General features: G+C 48.2%; 1 pseudogene; it reads left to right on the top strand.

The window, feature by feature from the left end:
• Positions 1–11,998: 11,998 nt before the first annotated feature.
• LOC144105819 (U2 spliceosomal RNA) lies at positions 11,999–12,160 on the top strand (annotated as a pseudogene).
• The last annotated feature ends 15,410 nt before the right edge of the window (positions 12,161–27,570 follow it).

The following is a 27,570-nucleotide window of genomic DNA, read 5'->3' as shown; positions in this document are numbered from 1 at the left end:
TTTCGTGTTTTCAGGGTAGATCGCGTTAATGGCAGGGGTGGTGGGTTAATAGCTATGATCTCTACGAAAATATGTCACCGGTCATCAATCTCGCAGACAGTTATGCGCCCTGACTGTGAGTTGTTGGCGGTTGAAATCTCCCTTCCACAGTGCGCCAAAGTCACTATTGCTAACGTCTACTTCCCAATCGGTGTTCACAGGACAGACTGTTTGGATACCTTACTGAGCGGCGCAAACAGCACAGTCATCGCAGGAGATTTTAATTCGCACCACAGTGTCTGGGATAGTCGCTCTTACTCCTGCGGCCAGCTTCTGTGGTCCTGGATGTCAATGAATGCAGTGCGCTACTGTAATTCCGGAGCAGTAACCTTTATGCGAGGAGGATCCCGTTCAATCATAGATTTAACATTAGCATCTCGTGGGGTTGGCGTGTCTGCATGGTCAACTGAAGACTCAGGTACATCTAGTGACCACTTTCCAATAACCTTTTCTATTATATCCTCGCCTATCAGAAAAGGTGGTGCAACCATGAAATTTGTAAACCACATTATGTACAAAAAATTTATATCTGCCTCACTCCCCTCCATAGTTAGCTCAGGTCGAGCACAAAGAGCTCAGCGGACAATTACCTTTCTGCAAGATGCTGCTGAGAGCTCTGTATTCTCGGTGTGCACTACTGCTCCCGCCAGACAGCCGTCTCCTTGGTGGACGGAGGAGTGTGAGAAAGCTTATCGTCGTAGAAAAGCAGCCTGGAAAAGCCTTTCCTATAATCAGAGCCCAGCTAATTGGATAAATTATAAGTTCTTCTCTGCATGTTTCAAAAGAACTGTTAAAAAGGCAAAGGAGGATTATAATCAAAATTTAAACATGTATCTCTCAAAACCTCAGAATAAGAAGGCTCTCTATAGATTCATGGCGCAGAATAACAGCTTTCTGGCCTCCAATCGCATAAGGTCAATGGTAATGTCTCCGCAGGAGGCTAAGCAAAACCTTGAACGCATCGCGCAGGGGCTGGCCTTACGTTTCCAGGTACAGAAAGCAGAACCATTGCACACTCTCACCCCCAGCTCGGACTATCCTGAGGTCGACGTGTCGGAGCTCCTGCAAATTGTTTCCTCGATGCACTCTGCTGCTCCGGGATCTGACGGGATTACTGTGGGCATGTTAAAGATTTTAGCGCACGACTTTCCAACTCACCTTCTAGATATTGTAAATGCGTCATTGGAAACCTCTTGGATTCCTCACAGTTTGAAAATTGCGAAAATAATTTTACTTTTAAGAAATGCAGACAATGGATTTCAATTAGACAATATTCGGCCGATTGCTTTAACCTCAAATTTAGCAAAGCTAATAGAAAGAGTAGTACACAGTCGCCTCACAAAGCATGTTCATATTAACGGCCTCAGCCCCGCACAGATTGGCTTTCGTCGCGGTTGTTCCATATGGTCCGCGCATGTGGATCTCGAGAGCCGAATACGACTCTCAATGCGCCAGAGAGAAGTTTCGACCTTGGTGACGCTTGACGTTGCGAAGGCCTATGACAGCGTGGAGCACACAGTCCTCATTAACAGTCTTGCTCAACTACAACCACCACATTACCTCTACGCCTGCATTTGTGAATTTCTAAAAGATAGATTTTTCTTCTGTACAGACGGATCTTTTTGTTCTAATACCTATGTTAAATCAAGAGGTGTGCCGCAAGGCTCTGTTCTTTCTCCGCTGCTTTTCAACATATTAGTTCGGGACATCCCCATTCATCCTAACGTTACAGTTTATGTATACGCAGATGATATAGCTTTTTTCGCATCAGCAAAGGATATTCATGTGCTCTACGGGTATTTGCAGGCATATCTGAATGCTCTTGAAGTCTGGTTGGACCAAATCAATTTATCACTTAATGTCAGCAAATGTGGCGTGCTGGTATTTCCACCCGACGCTCCTATGTACATCTCGCTAGCCTACCGCACCACTCCAATTCCGCAGGTGGAGTCGGTTAAATACCTAGGTGTTACTTATGACCAAAATTTGGACTGGCGACACCATATTAAGAATAATGTTATTAAAGGGGAACGTGCACTGGGCCGTTTGACCCAAGTTGGCAATAAAAAGTTTGGCATGCGTCTTGACACGCTACTGTTGCTCTATAAGGCTTATATGAGACCGATTCTGGAATTTGGTTGCCCCTTGTTCTCTGGTAGCGCGAACTACAAGATGCAGCCATTAGCCTTACTGGAAAGGCGTGCCCTACGGCTATGCCTCGGGCTCCCAAAATCAGCTTCCAACGCTGTCCTTTATCTGGAAGCCCGTATCCCCAACCTCTATTCCCGCTTCCAACTTCTAACAGTGCGTACTTTCCTCAAGTCTTTTGATCCGGCCCCAGGCGTTAGTATTCCAATTTTTGTATCCCAACCACACCTTTTTGGACTAATCACTGGTCACGTTATCAGCTTCCGCAAGTTAGGTTCACGCAGAATCTGTTAGCTCCGCTTCAGGTTGATCTGATCTCCTTGCAACGAGTTGCTGACAGGCAGGCTGATCCCGTCTTCTATTACGACTTTATTTTCCCGTCCCATGAGAAGCATATGCCCGCACATACCGTAAATGGTCTTCTTTCTGAACACCTACAGAATTTTCCACATCATACTGTTCTCTCCACTGATGCCTCCGGCAGCTGTGAGAAGGCGGCGATTGGCATATATTCGCAGGATATAGCTTGGAGCTACTCCGTTCGTATCCCTGATTATACTCCTATATTCTTCGCAGAGTTTTTGGCCACTGGTTTGGCTCTTCTCAAAATTCCCAGACATGTCGCACGGGTTCTTATTCTTACAGACTGCCTTTCAGTTATTGTCTCTCTCCAAAATTCGGAAAAAATCTTTCTTGACTCGTTCACTTAGGTTTTTTGTTCCGAGCACAGTGCGCGAGATCCGTTTGGTCTGGGTACCTGGGCATTCAGGCGTCTATTTTAACGAGGTGGCTGATTTATTGGCAAGGTCAGCTCTCAGCGCACCTGTAATATATCCCGTCCCTCACCTCATTCTGTTAGCAGCTTCACGTTTCCAGCGGTTCCAACAAATTTCAGCCACTTTGAGTGATCCGTTGCTCAATACCGTGGACATTCAACACCTAAAGTACCCATGGAATATCCGGTGGTGTAAGTCAAGGCTTTGTGAAGTGTCCATGACGCTCCTGCGATGTAGAATGCCTCACTTAAACTTGTACTTATGCAGGCGCGGGTTCGCTGCGGCAAACCTTTGTGTATCATGTGGGCAAGTTGAATCAATCGATCATTTTCTCCTCTCTTGCCGGCGGTTCGCGGTTCAGAGAAAGCAATATCTGGAGTTTCCTCTTTCGAGACTAGGACTGCCTCTGTCTCTTACAGTTCTTCTATCGTTAGGTGCGAGCGCCAAGGGATTCCCGTTAAACAGTGTATGCGGCTATCTTCACGATTACATAAGTGCAACTAATCGATTATCTTGTTAGCTATATACAAAATTCTTTCTCATGTCCAAAAAAGGCTAGATTGATTCTATTCCGGATTACTCATACCTCTTGATTTCATTTTATTTTTCCAATTTTTTTTAATAATAATAATAATAATTGGTTTTGGGGGGAAAGGAAATGGCGCAGTATCTTTCTCATATATCGTTGGACACCTGAACCGCGCCGTAAGGGAAGGGTAAAGGAGGGAGTGAAAGAAGAAAGGAGTTTTTTATCTTGATTCAGTTTTCTGACGTTTCCGTCCCCGCGCAAATGCTTCATTGGCATTCTACTCTATACCTTGGCCGATCCCCCCCACGTGGGTATGTGCCATATTACTTGAGGAGAAGAAGAATAGGTACTGTGTTTCAAACCTTTGCATCGGAAAAATGAAATGAGCGTTTCCTGTGTACATTGAAACAGGCAGGGAAATTGAAATTTCCATTTAATTTAAGGCGCATGAAGTGGACCGAGAATTTTATTTTCCACTACGATCAACACACTCTATCATTTAATTATTTAATATATTTTGCCTGAAACAGAACATGAAACCCCAGCCTCGAACCCAGAGAAAAATGAAACGAAACGTGCTAGGGAAGCTAAATCGGATGTTTTTTTGGCATAACACAGGTGTACACACCCTAGCCTCGAACCCAGAGAAAAATGAAACGAAACGTGCTAGGGAAGCTAAATCGGATGTTTTTTTTTGGCATAACACAGGTGTACGCACCCTAGCCTCGAAACTAGAGAAAATATGAAATGAAACGTGCTAGGGAAGCTAAATCGTTTTTTTTGGCATAACACAGGTGTACACACCCTAGCCTCGAACCCAGAGAAAAATGAGACGAAACGTGCTAGGGAAGCTAAATCGGATGTTTGTTTTTTTTTGGCATAACACGGGTGTACGCACCTTAGCCTTGAACCCAGAGAAACATGAAACGAAACGTGCTAGGTAAGCTAAATCGGATGTTTTTTTTTACATAACACAGGTGTACACACCCTAGCCTCGAAACTAGAGAAAATATGAAATGAAACGTGCTAGGGAAGCTAAATCGTTTTTTTTTTGGCATAGCACAGGTGTACACACCCTAGCCTCGAACCCAGAGAAAAATGAAACGAAACGTGCTAGGGAAGCGAAATCGTTTTTTTTTGGCATAACACAGGTGTACACACCCGAGCCTCGAACCCAGAGAAAAATGAGACGAAACGTGCTAGGGAAGCTAAATCGGATGTTTTTTTTTTTGGCATAACACGGGTGTACGCACCCTAGCCTCGAACCCAGAGCAAAATGAAACGAAACGTGCTAGGGAAGCTAAATCGTATGTTTTTTTTTTGGCATAACACAGGTGTACACACCCTAGCCTCGAACCCAGAGAAAAATGAAACGAAACGTGCTAGGGAAGCTAAATCGGATGTTTGTTTTTTTGGCATAACACAGGTGTACACACCCTAGCCTCGAACCCAGAGAAAAATGAAACGAAACGTGCTAGGGAAGCTAAATCGGATGTTTGTTTTTTTGGCATAACACAGGTGTAGACACCCTAGCCTCGAACCAAGAAAAATATGAAACGAAACGTGCTAGGGAAGCTAAATCGTTTTTTTTTGGCATAACACAGGTGTACACACCCTAGCCTTGAACCCAGAGAAAAATGAAACGAAACGTGCTAGGGAAGCTAAATCGGATGTTTTTTTTGGCATAACACAGGTGTACACACCCTACCCTCGAACCCAGAGAAAATATGAAACGAAACGTGCTAGGGACGCTAAATCGTTTTTTTGGCATAACGCAGGTGTATACACTCTAGCCTCGAACCCAGAGAAAAATGAAACGAAACGTGCTAGGGAAGCTAAATCGGATGTATTTTTTTTTTCATAACACAAATGTACACAAGAAAGTCTGAAGTACGGAAACAGCTTCCTTCTCAACCAACAGCTAATGGAGGCACCGCTCTGACGGCGTTACATCTCCAAGGTACCATACACGACGCGCGTAATCACGCAAAAGAAGTATGCTGTAATCTGGAAAAATATAATACATATTTAAGAAATCAAAATATATTCAGGAACAGATGGCGGTAATCCAGTCGACAACGCAGGGCTTTTAGGCCAGATTTATAGTTCCTATATCGGAAGCGAAGCAAAGGTGTCCTTTTTTGCTTTCTTTCCAAGCATATTGAACGTTTCGAGCGCATAGCACGCACGATAATTGAAAATTAGATTTCGAGGAAAGGAAATGGCGCAGTATCTGTCCCATTTCGGCTGACACCTCAACCGCGCCGTAAGGCAATGAATAAAAGAGTGACTGAGAGAAGAAGGAAAGAGGTGCCGTAGTGGAGGGCTCCGGAATAATTTGACCACCTGGGGACCTTTAACGTGCACTGGCATCACACAGCACGCGGGCGACTCTTGCGTTTCGCCTCCATCGAAACGCGGCCGCCGCTGTCGGGTTCGAACCGGGAAACTCCGGATCAGTAGCTGAGCGCTCTAACCACTAAGCGACCAGTTTTAAAATTTTCACCTTAGGATCCTCAGCTTTCAATGACATCAGCACACGGGCGCTTGGTGCGCTTCGCCTCCATCTAAACTCAGCCTCCGCTGTCGCGTTTGAAACCGGGTACTCCGGCCCAGTAGCCGAGTGCCCTCACAAATGAGTAGCAGTAGTATTAGTAGTAAGTGGTTTTTATTAAAATGATAATAAAAGGAAGTAAAAGATTTTTGCTAGGCCCGGCATTTGCCATCGATACTGAAGCACATGAGCTCGGTCAGCGGAAACAAAGGATTGCAGGCAGAATGGAGAAATGAAATGAAAGAGTGGGGAGAGGAAGAGAGACAGGGGGAGAGGAAACTATTTACACAATAAGAAATGTGTCCAGCTTCTTCGCGTGATTAGTGCATGATGGAGCAATAAAAACGCGCACAGCACTATGTTGACTACAACTGGAGTGGGGCGAAGCACTATGTTGACTACAACTGGAGTGGGGCGTCCAGTTGTTAATCGCCCACCGCGGTGGGTTCAGACTAGAAAAATCTCATGTACTCGAAGTTTTATTGCGAAAGCAATACTGCTCGCACTTTCGGCCCATCGGTGGTCGTGGCGCCTCTTTGCACAGCTGCGCGTCACGTGACCGTGTGATGTCACGCCAGACCGAGAGACGGGGCCCCAGCTCGCGGCATCAATGGTGCAGGCGAAGCCTTGCGCGCCGCTGCTGCGGAGCTACCGAGAGAGGGCGCTCGCTCTGACGAAGGCGAACCGAGAGACCTACCGAGAGAGGGCGCTCGCTTTGACCAAGTGTGGGCGCTCGCTTGGTTGGGCAGAAACCAAGCAAAACAATGTATAGCCATAAGTTTAACAAAGGGCAACCATGTCCACACCATCAGCCGAACCAAGGCGCAGCCAAGGGTATTGCTTTCGCAATCTTCCAGGCTTAACCAAGCTAAGCCTTCAGCCAATTTTTTTTTAAAAGTCCTCCCCCGCTGCTTCTTCAGAGGCGGCGTGCAACATATCCTACACATTTATACACGCACCACGTGCGAAAGCACATAATGCACGCGATGTAGAGTAGCAAATCTTTAAGAGCGGTAGGTGTTACCACTTACGTTTGTCAAGGACGCGTGTCTGCAGTGAAGGTTAAATTGACCAGAATTGTTACCACCTGATAACGCTGTACCGTATAGCGAAAGTGGGCGTGTAGCGCCTCTGTTGGTAGTTATCCTGTCGATCCGTTATATATATATATATATGTCAGTACAACGGCCATCGAAGTCGGACACCCGCTTGGGACCACCATTTGCATAAATTTGGGGGGCCACCCGTTCGACGCAGAACGTTCGAAGGGGTGTGTAATTGACCTTGCATGTTCTTGGGGTTAAAATTACTAAATGAGCTGAAGTCCAAAATATGTGTGCGATTCGGAACGACGACCCTTCCTCACCCGAACCATACATTTCGAGGACCTTCATAGGGTCATTACGGTCGAATCGTCTGTCTCCGGGGGTTCCAGATGGTTCCAACGATTCATCGTGCTGTATTGACCGCGTTTATAAAATTTATTAACTGATATCACTAGAATATATAACGGACATAACGAAAGTGCCTGTAAATGGCAATAGTAGTGAAAAATCCTTGAGGTAGATGGCGCTGCTTGTGTATTAGAATGGATGTTTCAGGAAAGGAAACTCCCGCGGATGCTTCAAAGTGATCTTCTCGACGTTTGCTGAGCACACCTATGTGAACATTTGAAGCCCCCGTAGTTAACGCTTCAAACGTGGAAGTGTCGTGTAGAAGTGGCAACGCCCCCGTTTCGCACGCCGGTGAATCGGTTCCGATTTCCCAAATTTTCTGTTCTTCTAAATTCAATTACGATACAAGTGCGGACATTTTTGCGGGCAGCCTTTGTCTGCAACTTCCGTCCACGCCACACATGAGCCAAGGGAGGCTTTCGCCTTGAACGTGCAAAGCAGTTTGTGAGAACGCGAGACGTCCCACATACACAGTCCTGCTACAGTAACACCGTACATATAACATATGGGGCTGAATGTGGGGAAATTATATGCGATGGTCATCACGATATTCGTGCACACCCCACGATTCGAGTTAGACATAGGGATGGTCACTCCTTGTGGCCCCACACTCGATCCCCCGAACGTAATGAACAGATGTACCAGACGATTGCTTTTGTGTCATTCCACGCCAAACGTCCCAGACGTTGCGCTCGACCATTTAAAATTTTTTCAAAAAAATTCTCAGAAACTTATCATAATGTGCGTAATCAATGTCGGGAATATTTTTGCCGAAAAAAATTATTCGTGAGGTGAGCGCAGGTTGAATATTTAACAAAGGCAAAAAGCAGACACTGCTCAATAATTAATAATGCAAATTTTTAGAAAACATTTCACAAATTTTTTATTGACATTTGCCCAGATTCTGGTGTTTGATATTATTCGGAGTATGCAGCTTTATAGAGTATAGGTATTTAAAAAATTCAAAAAATATTATGAAAATATACCATTTGTGTCGCGTTTTGTTTTAAATATCAACTTGACCCGCCGCGGTGGCGCAGTGGTTAGGGCGCTCGGCTACTGATCCGGGGTTCCCGGGTTCGAACCCGACCGCGGCGGCTGCGTTTTTATGGAGGAAAAACGCTAAGGCGCCCCTGTGCTGTGCGACGTCAGTGCACGTTAAAGATCCCCAGGTAGTCGAAATTATTCCGGAGCCCTCCACTACGGCACCTCTTTCTTCCTGCCTTCTTTCACTCCCTCCTTTATTCCCTCCCTTACGGCGCGGTTCAGGTGTCCAACGATATATGAGGCAGATACTGCGCCATTTCCTTTCCCCCAAAAACCAAATATTATTATTAATATCAACTTGCTCTCGGACATTCAGAAATAGGCGTTTTGTTTCTCTAGATGTCTCTTATCTACAATAAATGTTACAGATGATGAAACTGCGTACATCGAAGTAAAACATTCTAAAGGTGCAATAATAATAATAATAATAATAATAATAATAATATTATTAATAATAATAATAATAATTGGTTTTGGGGAAGGAATTGGCGCAGTATCTGTCTCATATATCGTTGGACACCTGAACCGCGGCGTAAGGGAAGGGATAAGGGGGGGGAGTGAAAGAAGAAAGGAAGAAAGGGCTGCCGTAGTGGAGGGCTCCGGAATAATTTCGACAATCTGGGGATCTTTAACGTGCACTGACATCGCACAGCACCCGGGCGCCTTAGCGTTTTTCCTCCATAAAAACGCAGCCGCCGCGGTCGGGTTCGAACCCGGGAACTCCGGATCAGTAGTCGAGCGCCCTTACCACTGAGACACCGCGGCGGGTAAAGGTGCACAAAGTGCGTTTTGGGACAGAAACACGCTTTAATTTCACCCTTAAGTGATCCAAGTAAAAATACAAACTATAAATGATTACGCAGAGCAGTTTATCGCCTTTCATTTCTGGAATATTTATTGAAATTATTTTGTTTAAAACGAGAACCCAATTTTTCAAGTTAAGCTCTCGTGCCGCAAGTTGCGTCGTCTCTTAACGCCCCTTTACCACAGAGTGCAACAACGCCGACACTGCGGCCATACGAAATGTAGTGTGGTTGTTCTTAAGTGAGGTTTGCCCTGCAGGCAAACATTGGAACGTTGAGTAGCCGGACAGGTATTCGCGGGAAAAGATTTCTTTACGCTGCTGGAACGCGCATGCCCAAATCAGCTAGTTGTTCAGTGTGGTTCTGTCGCAGTTAGTCATTCTTGTCAGCGCCATGACAGACGTAGGCACAGACATAAGAGCTTGCGAGTCGCCGATCTGAAAAGAAGCAGAACAATCCGGTGTTTAAATAATCCCCGACGCAGCAGCAGCACGTGGTACCTGTCCCTTGTCGTCGTCAGAGGCTCATGCCCGGTTGTTTCCGGAGTGATGTCTGGTTGTATTTGATTTAATCAGCGCAAATTCTGCATTAATACTCCAGCGAAAACTGTACACGAGCCACTATGCTGGCGAAGCACCTTCATGCGAGCAACGCAACTACGCGCAAGCACGCCGCGTGCACCGCCAGCGCGTCTCGCGTTACTCGCCACAGCGGTGTGCACTTCACACATGCCACGTGCGGTCCGAGGCGTCCACTCTCCGCGATCTTATTCAGATATAAATTGAATCATTTTTGATACGCCTGACATCCGATACAGCACGCTTAATACCCTTGTTTCTGAAGCGAAAAGCTTCACTAGGCTCGTCAACACCGGGCTTCGCAAGAGCCACACTACAGCTTTGCCACAGCTGCGCATGCGCGAAACCGAGTGACGTCACGCGGAGCGCAGGTGGTCGCTGTTGCTGCAGCCGTCGTAGCCACCGCGCGCTGACTCCGTCGTCTGACCGTGAAACCGAGTGACGTCACGCGGAGCGCAGGTGGCCGCAGCCGTCGCCGCCGCCGCGCGCTGCCTTCCGTCGTCTGAATTTTCGCCATGGAAGGAGGAGAAGAAGACCCAGAAGTGGTACCATGGGAGTTGGCTCAAAAGCAGCGAAGATATGAAAAGTGCAAGGCTATACAAGCGGCTGAAACGCCAGAATCACGAGAGGCACGCCTTGCTAAACGGCGGCAAAAGGATCAAAAACCTAACAAAACAAGTCAGCCGATGGCGTTCATAAGTGTTCATTGGCATTGACAACTTTGCAAACTCCGTTGGGGCGGCAGCGAATGTCCGGACCAATGTCCAAGTCGGACTTAATTTTGTAAATGTGGCGGAGAGTTTGAAGGATGCTTCACTCCCGCCACCAGTTGGCCCGGTTTGCACTACCTACGGGATCGGCCTTGTCTTTAGCGCGTCTTTACTATCCTGTCTATCTATCCCATCTTTCAACTCTCCTACTATCTGCACGTGGTAGCGATTGTGGCTTGTCTTGAGCCAGTGAGCAGGCCTGTGCACTTTCCTTTCTTTCTTCCTGGCACCAACTGAAAGACAGAACTGACAAACTCCGTTCGCCCCGCCGCTGTGGCTCAGTGGTTAGGGCGCTCGACTACTGATCCGGAGTTCCCGGGTTCGAACCCGACCACGGCGGCTGCGTTTTTATGTAGGAAAAACGCTAAGGCGCCCGTGTGCTGTGCGATGTCAGTGCACGTTAAAGATCCCCAGGTGGTCGAAATTATTCCGGAGCCCTCCACTACGGACCTATTTGTTCCTCTCTTCTTTCACTCCCTCCTTTATCCCTTCCCTTACGGCGTGGTTCAGGTGTCCAACGATATATGAGACAGATACTGCGCCATTTCCTTTCCACCAGAAACCAATTATTATTTATTATTAAACTCCGTTCATTTTCACGAAATGAAAGGCGCAAAACCGGCTCCATGCGTCAGTGGAGACCTCAATCTCGCTTTTCGCTTCGTATATTCTGGATATGTTGGGCTAATCCATATTAATTTTTATTGTCTTGGCTGCCCTTCACTAAAGCGGGTCCATTCGAAAGCGAAAACGGTCCCGTTTATTACACACCATCCGCGGAATGTGACGCGATATCTTATTTATCTCCAGCCCTAAAAATGCACGACCGCTAACGACTGCAAAGTGAACATCTTTAAACTGGCCACACGTGCCGTGCCAAGCCAGGTGCCGCGTCCTGTGGTGAAGAAGCGTTAAAAGACGACGCAACTTGTGGCGCGAGAGCTCAACTTCAGAAATTCTTTTTTCGCTGTAAACAAAAGCTGCCTCCATAAAAATTTAAAAAATGAAAGGCAATAAATTGCTCTACGTAACCCGTTATTGTTTGCATTTTTACTTCGAGCACCTTAAGGTTAAATCAAGGTGTTTTTTGCTCAAAACGCACTTTTTGTAACTTTAGTATATTTTTTACTTCGATGTACGCAGTTTTACCACCTGTAACGTTTGTTGTAGATACTAAAAACCTAGAGAAAGAAAACGGCTATTCAGAATTTCCGAGAGCATGTTGATATTTAAAGCAAAATCGACAAAAAAATGCACATTTTCATACATTTTTTAGCTTTTAAAAAAATGTATGGCGGGTAAAGCTTCATGGTCCGAATTATAAAGTCCGAACCCGTAGAGTATCTGTTACGGGTCCAAGTTGGACTTATTTTTGGAAATGTGGCGGAGAGTTTGAAGGATGCTTCACTCCCGCCACCGGTTGGCCCGGTATTGCACTACCTCCGGGGTCGGCCTTGTCTTTAGCGCGTCTTTACTATCCTGTCTTTCAATCCCATCTTTCAACTCCTTCTATCTGCACGTGGTAGCGATTGTGGCTCGGCTTGAGCCAGTGAGCAGGCCTGTGCACTTTTCTTCCTGGCAGCAACAGACAGACATCCGAATTATAAAGTAATAATATTAATTGGTTTTGGGGGGAAGGAAATAATAATAATAATTTGTTTTGGCGGAAAGGAAATGGCGCAGTATCTGTCTCATATATCGTTGGATACCTGAACCGCGCCGTAAGGGAAGGGATAAAAGAGGGAGTGAAAGAAGAAAGGAAGGAAGAGGTGCCGTAGTGGAGGGCTCCGGAATAATTTCGACCGCCTGGGGATCTTTAACGTGCACTGACATCGCACAGCACAGAAGGAAATGGCGCAGTATCTGTCTCTTATACCGTGGGGCACCGGAATCGTGCCGTAAGGGAAGGGATAAAAGAGGGAGTGAAGAAAAAAAGGAAGAAAGAGGTGCCGTAGTGGAGGGCCCCGGAATAATTTCGACCGCCTGGGGATCTTTAACGTGCACTGACATCGCACAGCACATGGGCGCCTTAGCGTTTTTCCTTTTTTATGGAGGAAAAACGCTAAGGCGCCCGTGTGCTGTGCGATGTCAGTGCACGTTAAAGGTCCCCAGGTGGTCGAAATTATATCGTAGCCCTCCACTACGGCACCTCTCTATTCCTTTATTTCACTCCCTCCTTTATCCCTTCCCTTACGGCGCGGTTCAGGTGTCCGACGACATGTGTGAGAGATACTGCGCGATTTCCTTTCCCCAAAAACCAATTACTGTTATTATTAGCCGAGCGTCCTAACCAATGAGCCACCGCTGCTGGTCCGAATTACATCTAAAATTTTGAAGCGAAAAGCTTCAATACGCTAGCCAACACCGCGCTTCGCGCGAGCCGGCGTATGTTGGAGCACGAGTGACGTCATGCACGGCGCAGGTGGCCGCCGCCGAGTCTTTCTCTCTCTCTCGCTCCCTAGTGACTACTGCGCATGCGCCACTAGTAGCACTGATACACAGGTGTTCCCTGCCCTTTTTTTTCTTTCCCTCCCTCCTTTATCCCTTCCTTTACGGCGCGGTTCGGGTGTCCACCGAGATATGTGAGACTGTTACTGTTCCATTTCCTTTCCTCCAAAACCAAACAAAACAAGTGAGCCGACGGCGTTCATGTAGTTCTTTGGCATTGAGAACGTTGCAAGAGACGTTCATTTTCACGGAAGGAAAGGCGCAAACCGGCTCCATGGCTCACTGGAGACCTCAATCTCTCTTCCATATACGCCAGTGAGCAGGCCTGCACACTTTCCTTTTCTTTCTTCCCGGCAACAACAGACAGACAGACAGACAGACAGACGTGGCTTGGTGTTCAACTGCAAAAACCTCCTTTGATTGCGTTCCGCACACTGGATAGGCAGCACGCCCTCCCTACCACACTGGAAGGTGACATGCATCGCTAATGCATTCTAGCTACATCTCGCTGTCTTACCACCGCCACTTGTACCAAAACACGAATGAGGCGTCCGCATATCCAGGGAGCCAGTAGAGAGTTTTAGTTTCACGTACGTAGAGGCTTCACGTACGTAGAGCTCTTACGGGTGACCAGTGCGCATGCGCAGAACGCAAAGGGTATGAGTGAGTCTCACGTACGTACGTGAGATTCGGATTTTTACGTTGCGGTCTTTGCGTTGCTTGCGTACGTAGCGTTGACAAACATGGCGGCACCCTGCCCGCCGCTTCCCGGCGATAACAGCTTCGTCGCTAATCCCTCGAGGCGATATCGTGTTCTAAACTGCTGTATTCGCCTTCGATTTGCCCATTCTTACCCTCGCATAAGGTTTCAAGCGACAAATAGCTTTTGTTTTTTCAGACAGAAGGGCGATTTTTCAGCTGTTAAGCCTGACGAAGTAGCGTTGGTCGTCGTCATAGCAACGGTCTCGCTATGAATGGCTTCGCTTAATGACTTGTCTTGGATGATTTTGGTTACAACCAGTGTCTGTGTTTCTTAGTAGATGGCGCTAGGCGTAACGCGCGGCGTGTTTCGCGTACGTGTAACTATAAGGGTTTCAAACCATCTGCGGGCAGGCTACGTAGACTTCTCACGTTTGCGTACGTGAACCCTCTACGTGCGTGAAACTAAAACTCTCTAGTTATGCGCCTTTCTTTTCCTCAAAGCCATCGCCGTCTAGATTGTAAAGCCAACGCCAATGAACACAGTGAACGCCGACATCTTTCGCTTTGTATATTCTGGATTAGCTGATCTAATCTACACCAACTTTTTTCATTCACATTTGCAGAGATTCTGCTTTTGGATCCGAGTTATATAATAATAATATTAATTTGTTTTTCTGGAAAGGAAATTGTGCAGTATCAGTCTCATATGTCGGCGGACACCTGAACCGCTCCTTAAGTGAAGGGATAAAAGAGCAAGTGAAAGAAGAAAGGAAGAGGTGGCGTAGTGGAGGGCTCGGAAAATTTTGACCGCCTGGGGATCTTTAACGTGCATGACATCGCACAGCACACGGGCGCTTAAGCGTTTTTCCTCCATAAAATTTCAGCCGCCGCGGTCGGGTTCGAATCCGGGAAGTCCTGATCAGTAGTCGAGCGCCCTAACCACTGAGCCACCGCGGCGGGTCAGAATTAAATCCAAAACATGGTTTTGGATCCGAACTATATCCAAAACCAGAATCTGTGCAAATTTCAATGAAAACAATTCTGGTGTTTTCTAAAAAATTGAAGTTTTTAATAATTAATGAGCAGTGCCGGGTTTCTCGCCTCACGTATAAATTTTGTCAACAAAAATATGGTCGAAAGGAATGTGTGGGACGCGTGAGTAAAATGACCGTTGTATTACAACCGCAAGTTCTGCAGCCCAACTGTACTGTAGTGGCTCAATGAGCCGCCGCCTCATTTTGCATTAGTTCCTAATGGCCCCAGTAAAAGACACGCGTAATCGCACTAGCAACGCGCGTTTTAATGTTAAAAAAATATTACCTTTTTTTAAAGAATGCAAATACACTCAGGAATATGTGATCATGAATCAGTCCACACACGGGGCTTTTAGTCAGGTTTTTACTTCCAACATTAAAATCTCAGCAAAGGTAGTCTTTTTTTCTACGTTTCCAAGCATATTGCCTATGATTTTTTCGTGCGCAGAGCAAGCATGATTCATGGAGAAAATCAGAACAGGAATTGCAGAAATTACGCTCCGCGGTGGCTCAGTGGTTAAGGCGCTCGTGTACTCAGCCGGAGTACCCGGGTCTGTACCCGACCGCGACCGCCGCGTTTCGATGAAGTCGAAACGCAAAAGGTGCCCTTGGGCTGTGCGATGTCAGTGCACGTTAAAGATCCCCAGGTTGTCAAAATTATTCCGGTGGTAGTGGTAGTGGTTTTATTAAAAATAATAGTAAAAAGGAAGGAAAAGATTTTTGCAATCCCCGGCATCTGCCATCGATACTGAAGCACCTGAGCTGGGGCAGCGGAAATAAAGGACAGCAGGCAGAATGGAGAAATGAAATGAAAGAGGTGAGGGGACAGGAATAGAGGACAGGGGGAGAAGTAATATGTACAAACTATTTACACAATAAGAAATGTGTCCAGTTTGTGCGCGTGATTAGTTCATTTTAGAGGAATTAAATCACACACGCGCACAGCACTGTGTAGGTTACAACTGGAGTGGGGCGTCCAGTTATTAATCGTTCAAGGTAGAACTCGCGGAGCGTTCGGTCACTGCGTGTAACTACCTGACGGAGAACAGACGGGACGTCAAGCCCGTGTGTTCGAGGAATGCACAGAGGCTCACCAAAGTATTCCGGAAACCTCCACTGCGGCACCTCCTTTTTCCTTTTACCTCTTATGTCCTCCTTTATCCCTTCCCTTACGGCGCGGTTCAGGTGTCTGCCGATATGTGAGACAGGTACTTCGCCATTTCCTTTCCATAGAAAGCCAATTTTCAATCGCCAACAAGCGAATGCAGCATCTTACTTGAGGCTGTCCACGCACAAGCTCGAGTTACTGTGGGCCGAGCTGTGGATGGTCCGCACCATTAAATGACCGGCGAAGCTCCAGCCTTCTGCCACGAGCACCCCACCCATTTCAAAAAACAAGGCCGCAGTCAATTCCCGCCTCCACACTGTTCTTCCTAGAGAGAGCAGCAGATGGCATGGAGGTTTCATGCCGACTCCTTCCCCAACATAGTGTGCACTCGTACTTCAATCTCTAGCCCAAACTGCCGTTTTTCGGCGAAAAAGCTGCTTTAGAACCGATAACATAGCTGTAAAGCGCGTCCTTCACCCCGAGATCTCCTTACTGCTTCGTCATCGTACGCGTGGTTTTCAGTAAAGGCCTTCGACGACCCAGACACTCAAGTCAAGGCCTCGAAAGAGCATATTAGTCCGAGACCAGCATGGCATGGTCGTACCTTCAGATCACCGCTCTACTCCCCCGTTCAATATAGCTTTACTACGCCATAGTATGTTCCGCAAGTTTTGCCGACTCAGTCGCTTTGACCAATGACCTTTAGCCGCTCCGCAGCTGCGCCGAAACCGCTGGAGCGGAAGCTTCGAAAGAAAAGGAGAGGCACATAAGTAGCCCCTTGAGACAGTGGACACCTCAGTCGCCCTTTAAGCTACGTTGCTTTTGACAGCGTTGAGGCAGAAACGCCGCACTGAACCCGACCACGGCGGCAGCGTATCGATGGAGGCGAAACGCGAAGGCGACCGTGTGCTGTGTGATGTCAGTGCGCGTTAAAGGTGGTCGAAATTATTCCGGCGCCTCTTTCTTCTTTTCTTCTTTCACCCCTTCTTTATTCCTTCCATTACGGCGTGGTTCAGGTGTCTGCCGAGATGTGAGACACTGCGCCATTTCATTTTCTCAAAAACCAATTTTCATTTTCACTTCCCGCTTCTAACAAAAAAGTGGCCACCGCAGGTTTCCTGCTTTCTACATCGCTTCCTCATGAACTAATCACGCGCACAACCTGGACACATTTCTTATTGTGTAAATAATTTGTACATATTACTTCTCCCCCTATCCTCTCTGCCTGTCCCCTCACCTCATTCATTTCATTTGTTCATTCTGCCTGCTATCCTTTATTTCCGCTGCCCCAGCTCAGGTGCTCCTGTATAGATGGCAGATGTCGGGGCTAGCAAAAATCTTATACTTCCTTTTTATTATGTTTCGTGCGAAGCGCAGGCATAATCCTTCAGGAAAAAATAAGAAAAGGAAAGGTGCAGTAAATGCCTCGCAAGTCGGTCGACACCTCCACCGTGCCGTAAGGAATTGTTGTATGAAAGGATTGAAAGCGAAAAAGAGAGATAGAGGTGCCTTAGTGGAAAGCGTCCAGAATATTTTCGACTAGCTGGGTATTCATGAACCCGCGAACTAAACAGGGGCGGTAGGAGCCAAAAGCCACTTGCATCGACACTTGCAGACACTCTAAGACGTCATCTACGTCGATGCGGCCAACTACCAAGACAGCGCCGACAGATTTGCCATCTGCGGGGTACCCCATCCTCGATACAGTGACCCGGCTGCCCAACCAATATTCATCTTTAAGATGAAACCACGTAGGAAGCCGCGGTTGGAGTTGCCATTGCGTTTATAGACGCTGCCACGGAAATAATAATTGCTTTTTGGGGGAAAGGAAATGGCGCAGTATCTGTCTCATATATCGTTGGACACCTGAACCGCGCCGTAAGGGGAGGGTAAAGGAGGGAGTGAAAGAAGAAAGGAAGAAATAGGTGCCGTAGTGGAGGGCTCCAGCATAATTTCGACCACCTGGGGATCTTTAACGTGCACTGACATCGCACAGCACACGGGCGCCTTAGCGTTTTTTCTCCATAAAAACGCAGCCGCCGCGGTCGGGTTCGAACCCGGGAACTCCGGCTCAGTAGTCGAGCGCCCTAACCACTGAGCCACTGCGGCGGGTCAATATCGGATGTTGCAGTGATCTTGTTCAAATGGAGCCAAAATCAAAATAGGAAACCTGTTTTATGCGTTGACAGTGATAATAATAATAATAATAATAATAATAATAATAATAATAATAATAATAATAATAATAATAATAATAATAATAATAATAATAATAATAATAATAATAATAATAATAATAATAATAATTGGTTTTTGGGGAAAGGAAATGGCGCAGTATCTGTCTCATATCGTTGGACACCTGTACCGCGCCGTAAGGGAAGGGATAAAGGAGGGAGTGAAAGAAGAAAGAGAGAGGTAGGTGCCATAGTGGAGGGCTCCGGAATAATTTCGACCACCTGGGGATCTTAAACGTGCACTGACATCGCACAGCACACTGGCGTTGACAGTTTCAGACAAATAATCTCAGGAAGCAGCAGTTTATAATTGTGTAAATAGTTTGTACATATTACTTCTACCCCTATCCTCTCTTCCTGTCCCCTCACCTCTTTCATTTCATTTCTTCATTCTGCCTGCTGTCCTTTATTTCCGCTGCCCCAGCTCAGGTGCTTCAGTATCGATGGCAGATGCCGGGGCTAGCAAAAATCTTTTCCTTCCTTTTTAATATTATTTTTAATAAAACCACTACCACCACCAGCAGTTTATAAAAAAGCCCTCCATTACTGCGTTTCCTGAAAGCTGATGCACGAGTTTGGGATGTTGTCCTATATATTGGCGCTTAAGCATTACTTGCCCCCATGTGTGCGTTGTGCAGAAAGCATTCACATTTCCTGTCCACTCAGTAACTCGGCTAAGCTCGGGTAAATTCACAGGAGCGTCGCGCCAGCTGCCGCCAGTGGGAGGAAGCTCGGGCAAGCTCGGGTAGTAACTCGGGTGAGCTGCGCGAGAAGTTGCTGGGGAAGAGGAATATGGGTCGGATAATCCCTACCGGCGCCTGTGACGGGAACAGCCATCTGCCAGTTCATTGGCGCATCGCTTAACAGCTGCGCCACTGCTCTGGAAGGGGTATGAGGACTCGCTACCATCTATGAATATTAAGTTGACAATAACCAATTCTGCAGAGAAGGCACGCCAGGAGCCGATATAACATAAAGAGGAGCAGAAGAAGAGACGACAACGGAAAAGCATCGTGACTCCGAGTGCCGCTTCACAAGTGAACGGACGCTTCCATTGCAATTATCCAGAGAGAGAAGAGCCATTATCGAGTGCTTCATTGAAAGGCTGGCGACAGTACCCATACAATGCTTTCGCATTCATCGCTCCTATGGACACTCAGAACCCCCGGTGCTTTTTATACATGATATCGACACCGCAACTGCGAACGCACATAATGCGCGCCCTGTATAGTAGCACAAATTATTTTTCTTTCACAAAGAGAACTTCATGATCATAAAACCTTTACTCTCTTCACAGAGGAGTTCGGTGCATGCAAGCATCCAAAGCCTCGCGTGGCCTCACTACTCTAAAATGATCTTCCTTTGGTCCACAACGCTGGCAGTTCGGACAGTAGCGATAGTGTTAACGACCGGATCCTATGTGCCCAGCACGATCTCTCCCAGTCCTCCCATGTCATGAGGTGCTGCAGGACCCGCGGGGTATGATCTGCCTCCAAAGCGCCAAAGTCCCAGCCCCTATCAGCCGACCCACAGAGTGAAGTAAGACAATATCCATGCCCGGACATTTAGAAACGAGGTGTACTCCCACGTCTAAAAACTCCGCATGAATAGTCTTCAAGAAAACCTGGGACACAACACATTCTTGAAACGTATCCCCATTACACTAAGGGAGTGAACAGCTCCGGTACTGCGAACACTAAACAACGGCACAGCACACCAGCCGATCCCGCGTGGAGAGAACTCTCGATCCCAAGCTTCACATGAAATCTCGTATGCCTTCAGGCAGAAATGAAGCAGCCAGAGACAACCACAAGACACATGTTGTTCTTATAAGGCGCTCAGGAGGCGCTAGCGGCTGCAACAAGATGTTCAGAGAGTCCGCCTTACTGCTCTCCGACATTGTAAGGTAGCAGTCAGCACGCTGTAAACTCGATGTCAAGTCGACGTCAAGTCGCTGTTTATCAGTGTTCCCGTGGATCTGACTGTAGTGGTTTGCCGCTCAGCGTTGCAGCATGACGACGGACTGCGTGAAAGAACACTATCGAGGCATCCGATCTTCTGAAGCTGTTGCGATTCTGCTTAGAGACATTTACTTTATCTTCCAAAGCAAAGTCTTCAAGCATGTTCATGTCACTGCCATGGGTGCATCTGTGACAACCGCCAACCTTACCATGGAAGCATTAGAAGGACGCGCACTGTCTTCTTTCGAGCCACTACCAAAGGCCCTTCTACAGTAAATCGGCGATTGCTTCTGCATAATCAAGAAGGACACCCTGACTGCTTTCAAGGAACACATAAATAGCATGGAAGAACCCATCCAACTCACTGTGTAGCAGGAGGTTGCTGGCTGTCTTCCTTTCCAGGACACATTAGTTGAGCGCCTCGGGGACCACCTTTCGTTCAAGGTTTACGGAAAAGAAAAGCACACAGGCCGATATCTACATTTTATTTCTGTTCATCACGCGTGTAACAAGCGTTCTGTCGGGACCTCCCTCGCTAGACGTGCCAAAAATAATTGCTCAAGGCGTGATGATGGAGCTTCTGACCTAGGCCAAGGGCGCCGAAAACTCAGCGAGTGCGGCTACCCTAAGCAATTCGTGGATTTGTTCTACAACGGTCACAACGCCCATCGCCACCGGTTGGTCTGCCGTACTGAGCACGAGCTGCCATCTTATAATGAAACGAGGGACAGGCCCGGGCCTGCGATGCCGCAGTGACCGGGCACCCACTGTGCACGCACGGCACAACCTCTCTGCGCGAGGCGCTCGATGCGCGAGCGAATTTCCCGCACTAGTGGGGTACCGCGGCCGTTAGATTGCAGACGAAGGAGCTGACGACCTCGCGACCGCTGCACACCAACTACCTGCCAGCGATCTGCCCCATGCGCTGGAGGACGTGCGTGCGGCCATCCATGACCATCTCCGAAAGCAGCACCCCGACCCACGCATTGCGGGAGGTGAGCGCATCGACAGTGTCACCGGCTGTCCCGCACTTACACGGTCACAACGTGCAATGATCCTCCGCGCGCGCATTGGCTGCGTGTGGCCCGGGGAACGACAGGTGCGTCACGGAATCGCGACAAGTGATGTGTGTGACGGATGCGGTGCAGTGGAAACACTAGAACACCTGCTCCTTCACTGTGCCGCGTTCGCCGATGCTCCTCGCGATATGCTCGCGGCCTATAGGGCGCAGGGCATACTACCGGACTCCATCAAGACGCTATTGTGGCCGCAGGGCAGTGCGCGCACTCGTGAGCGAACTTTGGTGAGCCTCTGTGCATTCCTCGAACACACGGGCTTGACGTCCCGTCTGTTCTCCGTCATGTAGTTACACGCAGTGACCGAACGCTCCGCGAGTTCTACCTTGAACGATTAATAACTGGACGCCCCACTCCAGTTGTAGCCAACACAGTGCTGTGCGTGTGTGTGATTTATATTCCTCTAAAATGAACTAATCACGCGCACAACCTTGACACATTTCTTATTGTGTAAATAGTTTGTACATATTACTTCTCCCCCTATCCTTTCTTCCTGTCCCCTCACCTCTTTCATTTCATTTCTCCATTCTGCCTGCTATCCTTTATTTCCGCTGCCCCAGCTCAGGTGCTTCAGTATCGATGGCAGACGCCGGGGCTAGCAAAAGTCTTTTCCTTCCTTTTTGCTATTATTTTTAATAAAACCACTACCACCACCAGGCCCGGGCTAGGACAAAGTGACAGTGAAACATTTCGCTAACCTCCTCGAACTGGCCTACGAGCGACTTCTCGAATATTTCAATACCATAGGGGCGGGAGGTACGCCTCTCCCGGTGGATTGGAAGAAGGCGCTCGTCACATTCATACCCAAACCAGGCAAAGCTCTAAAAACCAAAAACCTCCGGCGCATCTCTTTCACTTCTTGTGTGGCGAAATTGATGGAGGCCATGGTCTAGGATAGACAGTCCACCTCCATAAGGACGCACAACTCCTTTGCAGACACCATATAGACAAGCGTCAGACCATGACATCAAAGAGATGCGGCGGCGCTGGCGTCTGCAGTGCCTGTCGCCACGCTTGCGTGTTTTTGGGCACAATTCACGGCGTGCCGACAAATAGTGGTGCAGTTGGTGAGCCGCAATGCAGAAGAAAGGAAGCGGCATAAGTTTCTACGTGTTTATTGCAGTCAGATAGGCGCGAAAGCGACGGAGGGCAAGACATGTTCGGCGACAGATCGGCTTCGCGGCTAATTATTGCTGCCGAGCTCGTGGGTTATTCGCCGAGCACGTTTCACCCCTTGGGTTATTACATTGCGTTTCTGCATTCAGATCTAATAAGTTGGTTCGTGTCTCTGATTTTACATCGTTGCTATTCTGTCGCGTGGGGAACAGTGCAAAAATGAAGTAACGCCTGCAACTCGTTCTCATTCTGCCGTTCTCTTAACGCAAGTTTAGGCGCGATATTCCGTGCGCGTGGGTCGTATGTTCACCTGAGGGGGCCATTTTCAGTTGCTTATCACCCGGAAAACGTCCTGAGCATCGCTACGCGCAAAACAAAACACAAAAAGCTGCCGCCAGTCGCCTTCAGCGTTCAAACTATGCCGCACTTGAAGAAGCACCAGACTCGGGTAGTAGCATGTGCGACGGTTTTTTCTCTGTTTTCATTTTCGCGAGTTTCAACAAGTCTGTCCTTTAAACACCGGTCCAATGACGCTAGGACCTCGACAAAGTCGCGCAGTGTTATTTTCCAAATTATATGAATTTTCACATTGTGGGTCGTTCAGAACCTGACCAACATAGCAAATTCCACGCCAAAATCCACTCCGATCAAGCAGAATACGCACACATGAATAAATTCTAAAATAAGAGGCAAAATTTTAGAGCTTTCCGAAGTGAGCATAAATTTCGTTTGGAGCTCGAGGAAAACGTCTTTGCATGCGCTCGTACAGCTCTCGGATCGCATTTGCCTTAATCAAAGCGGCGATAGCGTTCATTAATTTCCAAGGTCTCCGGAGTAAAGCGGCACAGTGAAAATAGGAAGCACATTATAAGTTTCGTCGTGTGCGAAAGCTGATTCGTGTTATGCATCTCGTCGTCCTATCTTGCACTAGCAATCGGATATGCTTTATCGGTCCATAAGTTGAGAACTGTGGACGATTAGTTCCTCCCCATACCTCGCGCTTTCTCCCGCCGTAGCGCTTTGCTGTTACTTGTCGCCTACTAGGAACGGAGAGGAACCCGATGCAGCACTCCGCCTACTAATTACGTCTCTCGAACGGACTGAAAAAGTGCAGTACTACTCTCGGGGCATCAACAAAAATGTTTTTAACCAAACTCGACGCGCACGATTTGAAATTTTCGCATACACGAGATGGTTTCGAAGGCAGAGTCGCTTGGCGCAGTGTAGGAGTGCTGCTTTTGCCTACACCCCACGTCACTGCTGACCGCAGCGCCACCTTTGTTTAAAAACATGACTCTTGTCTATACGGGTTCCGCCCACACCAATCCACACAAGATGTGCTGCTACGACTTCATAACGAGATCCTTCACCCTGTCGAGCACCCTAGCGACGACAAGGCGGTCCTCATACTGGACATGCGACGTGCTATCAACAGTATGAGGCATGGGATCATCCTCTACCACCTGTCCCAAGTGAACTGTGCGTACAACACATTCCAATTCATGAAGAAATTCCTACAGTTCGGCAATCATATATCCGACTCCAAGGCACTGAACATGGCGCGTGCCAACTTGGCACGCGAGGGACTCCACAGGGAGCAGTCCTCTCCGACCTTCTCTTCAATCTGGCCATGATGAAGCTCCCTACTCTGCTGGGTCAGGTCCCCAGTGTGCAGCATGCTCTGTGTGCGGACGACATCACCCTCTGGGCAACACACGGATTGGTTAGAGAAATCAATGCCAGCCTGCAGCAAGTGGCGATTAAATGTGGACAAATACGCACGCCGCTGGAGCCTTGAGGGGTCCCCGAGCGAATAAGAATTCGTGCACATACGGCCCAATCCAAAATCGCCCTCTCCCTGCTTAGTGTGCCGAAACCTGAACACGAGGAAGTCAGAGTATTGGGACTCTACATACGCAGGAACCGCAAGATTGACACCACGCTGGAAATGTTACGCAATGTGGGGGACCAGGTGGGCCGTATGGTCCGGCGGGTATCGAACAAAAGAGAGGGGGTTGCTATGCAAAGACGCCCTGCGGCTGGCCGATGCATTCGTAACCAGCCAAATCCTGTATTCGGCACCATACCTCCAAGTCCTCAAATGCGATGACAACGCTCTCGAAGTGATTCTTTGCGAAACCTATAAGAGAGTTTTCGGCTTCGTTCAACCAACGTCTCCTCGGTCTGCGGATGACGAAATCGTTTGGGAAGCTGCGCGAGGCTCATCTCAACAATCAATACTTGCGGTTAAGCAAAACACCTGCGGGTAGCCGCCTTCTGACCCGCCTTCACATCACTTACAACACCCAACAGGAGAAGCGGATATCCTGCCCTAGGCCCGGCGCTTGGCCCTGCAGGTTCGTCCACTCCCGAGAAATATGACAAAGGATGCCCATGATCGTCGCCGCCTCGCTGGAGCGGAGGACACTTCGGAGCCGTATAGTGCACGACCAGGGGTATTTTACACAGATGCGGTCTGCCCACACTATGGGGGCTGGTACACGGCGGCGTCGCCCACCAGAACACCTTAGTTCAGGGCATCACCTTCCGAGCTCCCAACATTGCATTCTCGGAGGTACTAGCTATCGCACTTGCAGTCGTGCATCCAGCGTCCCGAGTCATTATCACCGACTCAAGGGGAGCTTGCCGCAGTTTCGAACAGGGACAAATTCCAGATCATGCCTTCCAAATTTGTGGGGAAGTGTTTGCGGACACATACCACATGGTGCGGGCATGCCCTGCCAATCTTGCTTTCCCAACTCACCCACCCCCCCTCCCCCCGGAGCCGACTGGGAGGCTGCCCTGCTCGGCTGCTCAACTCTCCAGGATCCACGAGCCCTGGTGAAAAGAGCCCATGCCGCCGCGGAAGCCACAGGGGTCCCGGACTAGGGATCCCTCCTAGTGATTGTCAAGCCCACCCCCACCATCCCTTGCCTTCTAGGCGTGAGCGAGTCTCTGACTCGCGTTCTGCGCACTTACAGTGTGCATGCCGCTCACGCTCCAGCGTGCAAGATTAGGCACGAGCTGGTGGCAATAAAGAACGAACTCAAGAAATGAAAAACTTTCTGTCGTATTCTACAAAATTGCCGGCGCTGACTGCGACTACTGTTACGTTGGCGAGAGCGAAAACTTCGCGAGAGGATTGAGTGATCACAAGATTTACGTGGCAAACAAGAAGATTGCATCGAACGCACTCGCGGAACACGTGGAAGCATCGACACACGATATCGCCTGGGAACAAGCAGCGAGTAGCGGAAGAGAAAAGAATTGGCTGTTACGCCGATATCTGGAGTATTTTCAAGACCCTGAATCGTAACGACGGTAATGTCCCGCCCGCCTACTTCCTCAAGATGCCAAGGGCGATTACTGCGACGCACTTATGCTTTGTACTTTCACCTCATTGAACAAGGCTATTATCGTCATTTGACAAAACCTTTTCGGTCGGCGTTATTCCTTTCTTTTGACATCTGAATCTAATACCAGGCCCGAAGAGATTTCGTCAAACCTTAGATTTCGCGTTGAGGACTGTGGTGAAAGGACATTGCCGCGGAGTAGAGGCAGAAATTCGGAATGCTTGTGAGTCTCTTCTGATCGCAGCGTCCAGAGCGAATTCCGTAAGCTGTGTACTCAGAAAGTAATCACTTCACAGTTGCCGCAACGTAGCAGCGGAGAAGGTACGCCGATGCTAGCCGCTGACAGCAAAGAGGCACGGAAGGGAAGGCGAATCCAGCCCTGTAGCGTGGCTTCCTTATAGTGCTTCGCGGAGAGCCAGCTCTGTGTGCACGCCGCCGAAAACACTGCAAAGCAGAGTTTGTAGAGGACGCGAGACGTGTAGAAGGGGCAGCGAGATATGTCCCACATACCAAATCGTACCACAAATTACCATGTGGCAAACGAAATGCGGTGGTCATCATGAAATTCGCAGACACCCCATTGAGCATCGGTTTGCACAGAGTTGCTGAGTACTTGTAGCCCGACACTCGCTCCCGTGAGCGCGGATTTTATTGAGGCCGTCTTGGTCAGCTCAGAACTCGACGTTCTAACCCGGGCTATGCAATTGGCTGCTCAGGTCGCGGGCTGTCGTGTACTGATTGCCACGTAGCACGAAAATCATCTGCAGTTTGAGTTTTCTAACAAAACAAATGTTTTGCAATCCAATCAAGAATATCAAACAGGCAAATCAGCTGCGCGCATCGCTGAGGAAACCACTACCTTTTGCATCACTCCTTAATGGCACCATACAAGACACACGCCATGGCGCAAACAACGTGCGTTTGAATACAAAAAAAAAGTAACTATTATTTTTAAGAAATACCAATACGTTCAGGGATATGTAATGATGAGCCTCTCCGCCCGCAGGGCTTTTAAGCAGGTTTTCTACTACCTACTTCGGAATCGTAGCAAAAACAGCCTTTTTTTCTTGGTTTCCAAGCATATTGCATCTGAATAGTGTTGAATGCGCGCCGCTGAAGCATGATCCTTCAGGAAAAATAAGAAAACGAAAGGTGCACGAATTGCTTCGCTAGTCAATCGACACCTCCACCACACCGTGATTGAAGGTAGAAGGGAATGAAAGCGGAGAAAGGGGTGCCACAGTGGAAAGCATCCAGAATAATTTCGACTAGCTGGGGATTCATGAACCTACCCGCTGCGGTGGCTGAGTATTTAGGGCGCTCGGCTACTGATCCGGAGTTCCCGGGTTCGAACCCAACCGCGGCGGCTACGTTTTTATGGAGGCAGAACGCTAAGGCTCCCGTGTGCTGTGTGATGCCAGTGGACGTTAAAGATCCCCAGGTGGTCGAAATGATGCCGGAGCCCTCCACTATGGCACCTCACTCTTCCTTTCTTCTTTCACTCCCTCCTTTATCCCTTCCCTTATGGAGCGGTTCAGGTGTCCAACGGTAATGACACAGATACTGCGCCATTTCCCTTCCCCAAAACCAATTTTAAGTTGGACAGCGCTGACAGATTTGCCGTCTGCGGTGTACCGCACTCTCGAGACAGTCACCCGGCCGCCCAACCGATATTCACCAGTAAGAGTAAACGCGGAAGAAGCTGCCGTTGCAGCTGCCATTGCGTTGACTCTGCCATCATCGTTAGTGATTCCAATTACGCCATCATCAACTTTAACAAAGACCGCATCTTATTTGAGGCCGCCCACAGACACAAGCTCGAGTCAAAGTGGGCCGAGTA

This window comes from Amblyomma americanum, chromosome 9 (genome assembly GCF_052857255.1).
Source record: "Amblyomma americanum isolate KBUSLIRL-KWMA chromosome 9, ASM5285725v1, whole genome shotgun sequence".
NCBI classification, from domain to species: Eukaryota; Metazoa; Arthropoda; class Arachnida; order Ixodida; family Ixodidae; genus Amblyomma; species Amblyomma americanum.
Note: the sequence above shows the minus strand (reverse complement) of the source record. Positions and strands in the feature narration are given on the sequence as shown.